At 46.1% G+C, this 8,493-nt stretch overlaps 1 pseudogene; it reads left to right on the top strand.

Annotated features, from left to right (window-relative positions):
* Positions 1 to 1,391: 1,391 nt before the first annotated feature.
* Positions 1,392 to 4,129, top strand: LOC118903291 (annotated as a pseudogene).
* The last annotated feature ends 4,364 nt before the right edge of the window (positions 4,130 to 8,493 follow it).

The raw sequence follows: 8,493 nt of genomic DNA, 5'->3' as shown, positions 1-8,493 counted from the left end.
GAGGGTAGGGGCAGTGTCTTATTCTTGGTAACTCTAATATTTAGACCCACTCCTGGCACAGTAAGTATTTACCAAACACTTGTTGAATAAATGAATGCGTGAACAAGGAAGTTGCTTCCACTGAGTGCCCTTATAAAGGGACAATCCCCCAGATGAGAACTTGGTGAGATCAGACTTCCGCTAAACCCTTCTCTGGGCAACAAAGTCAAACCAGAGAGCAGGTAAGGGAGACCAGTGCCGAGGAAAGGGAAGGGCTAGACGTCTTTCTCCACTGTCCTTCTTGCCTCTGGGCTGTTCCACACTAGCGTCTGGGACCAAAAAAGAGAACTGCTGAGTAGCCAATAGGTCCTGATGATGAACTGCAGAAGTGTCCATCGGCTGTTTGGGTAGGGACAGGGCAACATAGAGAAGGCAAAGAAAGGCAGATAAAGTGTGAGTGTGCAGCTGAGAACGGGATCCCGGTACTGTGCTAATTTCTCATGTCTCTCTCTCTTGCAGTTCCTGGCTGAGGAGAGTCCTGCAAGTTCCTCTTTGTTTCTTCTTCATGGCCTTGGAGTTATAGTGCCTGGCACAGGAGCCTGCGGAAGCTTGTACCAATCCTTCTCCCCACAGCTGCAGGGAAGTGTCCCCCTTTCCTCTAGGCCATCATTCTAGTCCTATCTACCTCTCTGTTCCTGGCACCTTCCTGCTCTGCTCTGCTCGAGAGTTTACTTTCTGACCTCTTCTGCAAAAGGAGGAGGACGCACCTGACAAAGGAAAGGCAGGTAAGGAGACAGTGTTTTCCCCTGGCTGCAGGTGCACGAAGTCTCCTGGGAGCACCCCAGCTGGAAGTCCATTTTAGGAACAGGGAGGCAGCTCGGACAGAAATATTCACAGGAAATGTCTCACCCAAATCTTTGATCCAGGCTCAGAACAAAGTCCTGTCATTTCCATCCTTTTTACCTACAAACTCAATATTTCATATTGACCCTGTCTCAACTTGTTATTTCCTGGTCTGAGCAAGAGTCAGAGCTGTTTTGGGGTGTGGGAGGAGGAACTGTTTACTCATTTGTCTGATTCATTTCAGGCCCTGATACTCATAAAGAATCATACGAGAAAGTCCCATAACTACCCCAGAGCAATGTGGGCTCCTCACTTCTTTGGCACCAGCCAAGCAAGGGATGAGGGTTTTGGCAGCCAATCCAAACTTAGGGTCTCTTTCTCTTTCTTTCTCTGTCTCTTTCTTTCTCAAGCAGACAGCATGGTTTAGTAGAAAGACTATGGCCTTAAAATTCAGCGAATGAGGTTCAAATCCTATCTTTGCTACACTCTAGCTCTGTGACCATGGGCAAAGTGGCCTGATCCCCCACTGACTTACATGTTTACAAATAAGACATGATGATAATGACCCCATGGGTATGCGTGAGGATTCAGTGACCTCATGTAAAGAGTATAACTAGGTGACTGGCGCCCAATGGAAACTTGATTCATGACAGGTTCCTTCCATCTGCTGCCCAACCAAAAGCTGTGCTCTCTTCCATCCTCCATGGACCACCATCTTCCAAGGCACAGTGGTAACAATGACATGCAAAGCATCCCTCTACCCAGGAACAGAGAGAGCATGATGAGCCTATGAAAGAATATGGACTAAAAATTTCATTTCAAATGCTATTTAAGAGACACGTGCTGGAAAGCACCAGTGTTGTACCCTGAACTTGAGTCCCAGTGACCCTGTGTACCTGGTAGTCTCTTCAGGTGAGGGAGAGGAGGGTCAGTCTTCAGAAATCATCTGCTCCTGAGTGAAGGGTAAAATTCATGAGGAAAAAGCAAAACTGTCATTGAAGAAACTATGAATGGATAGGTTTTGTGGGGAAAGTGAGTGCAAGATATCAACAGGCACCCAGAGGATGGAAAACCAAGGAGTGAATTGAGTGTCTACTGTCTGTTGCAGACTGGCTGATTCTCCAGGTCCCACACTCTGTCTTTGAAGGGGATAGAGTGATTCTGAGTTGCTGGGGAAGGGAGGGAGGGGAATTGAATGAAATGATTTACTACAAGGATGGGAAAAAACTTGCTGCTTGACATAGAGAATGGACTTGAGGACACGGGGAGGAGGAAGGGTAAGCTGGGATGAAGTGAGAGAGTGGCATGGACATATATACACTACCAAATGTAAAATAGATAGCTAGTGGGAAACAGCCGCATAGCACAGGGAGATCAGCGCGGTGCTCTGTGACCACCTAGAGGGGTGGGATAGGGAGGGTGGGAGGGAGACGCAAGAGGGAGGAGATATGGGGTTATACGTATATGTATAGCTGATTCACTTTGTTATAAAGCAGAAACTAACACACCATTGTAAAGCAATTATACTCCAATAAAGATGTTTAAAAAAAAAAAAGAAAAAAACTTGCTGCTTTTACAAGGAACTCAAGCTTCAGCATACCAAAAGCGGTCTCCAGATACAATGGCTTATATAACGCGCTGCTTTCTGAGAAAGGTTATGTATCTCTGTGGCAAAGAACTTCAAACCTTGTAAGGGTCAAAATTCAAGGTAATAACTACACTCTAGGTATAGCAGGGTTGGATGCAAACAAGGCTCGTCAAGGAGCGGGGAGGCAGAGGGTGTGCTCATCAAGCTTCCCTAGAAAGCCATGGGTAGAAATTATGATACTTCAGTTGTGCCAGGGAGTTGGGTGGTGATTCTATTGACTTGGTTTTGTAAGACTTATTTGATAGTGCTGAGAACATAGATGAGTCTCTCCAGGTGCTCTGAGCCTCGCTGCCCTGGGATTATATCTGTTCTTCTCTTTAGAGCTGTTTCCACCTCCTGTGCTGACAGCTAACACCGTCTGGCCCACCAAGGAGAGTCTAGTAACCCTAACCTGTGAGACTCCGCTCTCCCCACAGAGTCAGATGCCCAACTTCAATTTCACCTCTTCAGAGATGTCTAGGACCTAGGGTCATGCTGGAGCAGCTCCCCAAAGCTCCAGATCACTGCCAGGTGGAAAGAAGACTCAGGGTCTTCCTGGTACAAGGTACAGAAGTGACTTCCTGTGTCTGGAAACAGAGCCAGAGATTCCAAATTTATGTGCAGAGTGAGTTTTGGTGAAAAGGGACACTGGGGCTGGAAAAGGGGAGGTAGGGCAGGGCATTATTCAGACCTTAGTTCCTTCTTTTCCCATAAGATGGGGATGGGGGTCTGCTCCAGAGAGATCCTGAGGCTATCCTGAGCTCCTCTCATTTCTAATAGTGCTTTAGGACTGGAATGGTTACCGAGAGGCTTCAAGAATCATAAAACTTCAGAATGTCCACCACATTCCTCTTAACTTTACCTTTCCTATTGTAATATAATCAGATATATACTGGGTGCCTATTATTATGCTATAGAGGCTTTGCAGGGAGCTGACAGTCAGCTAGAGAGTAGCCTAGTACCAAATCCAACACAATAGGATTTGAGAGAACAGAGAGACCCATTTTATATCGGAGCAATTAGAGAAGAGAGTATTGAAGCAGAGGGTCTTCAGGTAGGTCTGAAAAGAAGGGAGAGAAGCAGTTTATCACCTTGCGTGATGTCCCTTTAAAGGAGGGCTAATATTTTCCATTATTCTTCCTAGTTCTCAGCACAAGACTGCTACCCATTGTCACCAAGCACAAGCCCAAGGATTTTCTTCCTGGTGTTGCCCACCCTGGCCCCCTAGGGGAAATAAGCTCCTGAAATGAGTACATTATGAGATGAGGAACCTCATGTGACTGAAGGCTGAGAAGTGAGAATCTTGCCTCCCACAGAAATATACTCAGGATTGACACCCAGCATTCTCAATTCGTACTCTACAAAGATCTGTCTTTTCTGATCTTGCTCAAAATTTCCAACTCCATCTGCTGTCACTTTTAGGGTGATACCAACCACTTCAGCCTTGATGTTCCCAAGAGTCAAGCCTCACCTGCTGTCTCCTATTCACACAGGGATCCCTGTGTCTTGTGTCTCCATGGAAACTCTGCCCCCAAAGGGCAGGTGATTGAAAGGAAGACACTGGCCCTTGTCTGCTCTGTGTCTGAAGGCGCAGGGGACATCGCCTTTTCCTGACACAGAGGGGACGTGAAGGAGAGTTTGGGGACAAAAACTTGGCATTTCCAGGGAGCAGAGCTGTAAATCCTTGTTATCACGGAGGGCCAGGCTGGGGGATACTACTCTACAGCTGACAACAGCTATGGCCTCATCCAGAGTGAGGCAGTAAATATCACTGTGAGAAGTGAGTTTCACCCGCCCACAGTTCAGTCAGAGGTACTCAAACTGGGCTCAGGGATCCTTTGGGTCATGAGAACACTTTAAGGTGATCATAGAGACCAGAGCTATGAAGAGATAATTCTTTTCTGACAAAGGCAGACCTTCCAAAATGAATAGCTGCTTTAGGGGAACTACACATTCGGTAGAAAAAAAATAAGATAGTAAGATGAAAGAGAGGAAAGAACACTGATGCTGTCAGCCAGCTGGAGAAAGGCTTCCTGGACTTCATCCTCACAGCTCTGGGGTAAATGCCTCTACAGCTGTGCTGTTCAATACAGTGGCCGCTCATCACATTTGGCTGTTTACATTTAAATTAATTAAAATAAGAAATTTTCTCTTTTATTCACACTAGTCACATTTCAAGTGCACAACAGCCATACGGGGTAGTGGCTGCCATACTGAGCAGCACGGAAATAGAGCATTTCCACCATTGCAGGAAGTTCTGTTGGACAGCCCTGATCTAAGGACTAAATCTGGAATGTGGGAACAGAGGCAGGGGTAGGTGGTGAACTGTCAAGAGGAAGAGACCCTCTCTGACAGCCCGCGGTCCCCCTCAGGTCCTGCGTGTCGCCCTGTCCTCACCCTCAGGGCTCCCGGAGCCCAGGCTGTGGTGGGGAACGCGATGGAGCTTCCCCGTGAGGCCCGGAGAGGCTCTCCCCCATCCTGTACTGGTTTTGTCATGCGGATGTCAGCCTGGGGACCAGCTCGGCCCCATTTGGAGGAGGAGCATCCTTCATTCTCTCTCTGACCACAGAACATGCTGGAAACTACTCCGTGAGGCTGACAATGGCCTGGGGGCCCAGCGCAATGAGGCACTGCTATTCAATGTCATTTGTGTGTTGCTTGAGCCTGGGTCACACGCTTCCCTTCCAGAGGAAAGACTCTAAGCATGCCGGTCAATGAGAAAGGGCATTTGGTTAAGATTGGGGCTCCTCGGGAATTCCCTGGTGGTCCAGTGGTTAGGCCTCCGCACTTTCACTGCCATGGCCCAGGTTCAGTCCCCGGTCAGGCAACTGAGATCCCACAAGCCATGTGCCACAGCCAAAAAAATAAATAAATAAATAATTGGGGTTCCTCAGTGACTCATACTGGAAACAGAGACTACTAGAAATTGTGAAAGTTAGTAGCCAGCCTCACACTAGCCTGAGAGGAGTGGACTACACTCCAGGTCATTGGACAAATACCTGAACATCCACTTAACCATTTCAAACTAAGGCAAAACTCACTGGGACCCCTGCCCCATCCCCGACCTCACACCCCCTCCCCCGCAGTATCCACAGATTTCCAGCCTGAGTCCCAGGCCTCTCTCTTCAGAACCTGCAGAGGACAAGAGCCACCTTCCGGAGGCAGTGATGGCGGGGAGGTGGGGGGAGTCACTGCTTGGTTTCCTGGCAACTGCTGCTCTGTTTTTTACTTAAGGTTCCAGAGGAAGTCAGGTTTGTAACTTCTGCTTTTACTCTTTGTTGCTTTATCATTGATTATCACCCAAAATGCTCCTTGGGTGCAGCAGGTGACATACACGTAGTCTGGAAGCTACCACCCAGTGGGTGAAGCTGTCAGTTAAAGTAATTCAACCCTCCAAGAAAGTGCTTTACATATGTGAGTTCAAGTGAGACTGATTGCCCATTTACATTTGTTTATTCAATAGAACTCTGACAAAGTAGCTATGCGTTAGAAACAATCTCCATGAAGATGCATAGACAAGAGAAATACAACAGGGAACTAGATTTGAAAAGAAATAATCTGAGTATTCTAAGTACTATAGAATATAATACAATGGGTATATTAAGTACAGTATAACTGGCATATTAATTATAATATATTATAATATACTATATTATGCACAATTATATATGATAATGTATAATATAATAGAAAGAGCCTTGGATTGGAAGTAAAGAGATGAGTTCTAGCCACAGTTCTGCCACTTGCTGGGTGGGATATATTAAAAACCTACCAAGACAATGATTTTATCTCTCGGACCTTCATTTTCTTTCTCTGAAAATGGGGATATTAATGCATCCTCTCCTTGCCCTCACATAGAGGCATTCTGAGGATAACATGAAGTACACAATCATTTTATATAAAATGTCTTTTACTTCATTTACTCATTTAGTTATACCTCTAATTCATTGCATGAAGGACTTGAGAAAGCTTGTGACAAAAACATTGACAATTAGAGAAGAATGAAGTGCAAGTAGAGAATCAAGCCCGTGGAAAACATAAATAGATGGAAGTCAGCCACAGCTTGCTTACCTCAGCTTGTACTCACACAGAGACAGGTCCTAGGCTGCCCTCTTGGTAGCAGGAGGGTGCTTGGCTACTCCAAGCCTGCCTCTTGTTTAACGCTCAGGATCCAGATGGCTCCTGCAGAAGTCTCAAGGAGAACTTGGGACGAGCCAGCCTGGAGCATGAATGGCACATGTCCCACCCTTCACAGGAGTAAGGAAGGAGGAGGCAACCTCACCCAAACCTCATGAACCAAGCACAATTGTCATCTAATAGGTGAGGGGTGCCTCCCCCCAGAAGAAGACTTTATTGGACACACAAAGCCAGCTAAAATCTTGACAATAGACTATCCGATATCACTACCTTGACTCCAAGAAGTCACTTGTTCCAAAATTAATATAGGCTAGGTCCTTTACCCACAATGGAATAATCACATTTCCTCTCCCAATTCAGCCTGCTTCCATCACCTTTTTTCAATTCTTATGCCCTAAGAAGAGCTGTTAATCTCAAGAGAGGCTTTTGATGTTTCTCTCTGGGGAGTCTTTCCACTACTTTTACCTTTTTAAAAAAAGGCTCTTGTAATATTATGCCATAATGCACTTACTAGATGGATTAGGGACGCCCAGCATATTGGTGCCAAGGACAGCACTTCCATCCTTAGGAGCCCTCCAGATATCCAGCAAGCTCACATAAAGACAATGTCAAAATTAGAGAAAATCCTAACACAGGGAAGGAAAAGGACCCCGGCCCTCACTTAATATCCCCAGTCACAAAAGGAGCCTATTAAAATGCCCTGTGCCAAGAGACTGCAGAAGACCTTCAGAGCGAAATGTCCCCATGAAGATACTAACCAGAGGGACAGAAGGGAGCCTGGCACACACCAAACAAGTGGTTGCAGATCTCCATGGCCTTGAAGGGTATTTAGAGTGTTTTAAAGCGCCTTATTTTCAGGACAGAGGAAGGAAGAATATAGACTCCAGCAGGATGAAAACTACCCTGCCTGCTAAGGGTACCTGTTAAAGTTCATGTTTATTTCATTTAAATATTCACTTTTTAAACCTTCCAGGCAAGACTGTATATTACTTGTGCAAAGCGAATCAGTGATGGCCAAATAATTAAAACCCTCAAGGGACTTCCCTGGTGGTGCAGTGGTTGGGAGTCCGCCTGCCAATGCAGCGGACGCGGGTTCAAGCCCTGGTCTGGGAGGATCCCGCATGCCGCGGAGCAACTGGGCCCGTGGGCCACAATTACTGAGCCTGCGCTCTAGAGCCCGTGAGCCACAACTGTTGAGCCCGCGTGCCTGGAGCTTGTGCTCCACAACAAGGAGAGGCCACCGCAATGAGAAGCCCGCAACCGCGACAGGGAGTGGCCCCCTCTCGCCGCAGCTAGAGAGGGCCCCTGCGCAGCAATGAAGATCCAATGCAGCCAATAAATTAATTAAAAAAAAAAAAAAACCCTCAAGAATTCAAAACTGTGGGTCCTTTAATTTCAAAATCAAGTATGTCCTGAATATATGCTATAGGATTACCCTGAACTGTGCCTATCTGGGACACAGAACAGAATCACAGCCTCTTAAGACTGGAAGAAACCAGGTCAGAGTCACCACACAGTACAACTCCAGGGGATGCCATTCACATGGTAGTCTACAGAGACAGCATCCCATAGGGTTAAGCAGCATAGCCCTGGAGTCAATAAATCTGGCTGCACAACAGAATCAGCCATAGAATAAACAAATATCTGATCCCAGCCCAGACTTACTGAACCTGAATTTTTGGCAATGAGGATCAAGAAATGGTATTTATTTAATTCCCTGAGTAACTCAAAAGCACAGCCAGGTTTGGGCTAATTCGTAAAACTAACAAAATAATAATAATAAAAAAAATAGTAGCAATATCTTCACCGTGTGTCAAATGCTGTTACCGTCACTTTAGCATGCATTGACTAATTTAATCTTCATTTGAGAGGTATTATTATTATTACTGTTTTCCCCATTTCACAAA

The sequence above is a fragment of the Balaenoptera musculus genome, chromosome 1 (assembly GCF_009873245.2).
Source record: "Balaenoptera musculus isolate JJ_BM4_2016_0621 chromosome 1, mBalMus1.pri.v3, whole genome shotgun sequence".
Taxonomy (NCBI): Eukaryota; Metazoa; Chordata; class Mammalia; order Artiodactyla; family Balaenopteridae; genus Balaenoptera; species Balaenoptera musculus.
Note: the sequence above shows the minus strand (reverse complement) of the source record. Positions and strands in the feature narration are given on the sequence as shown.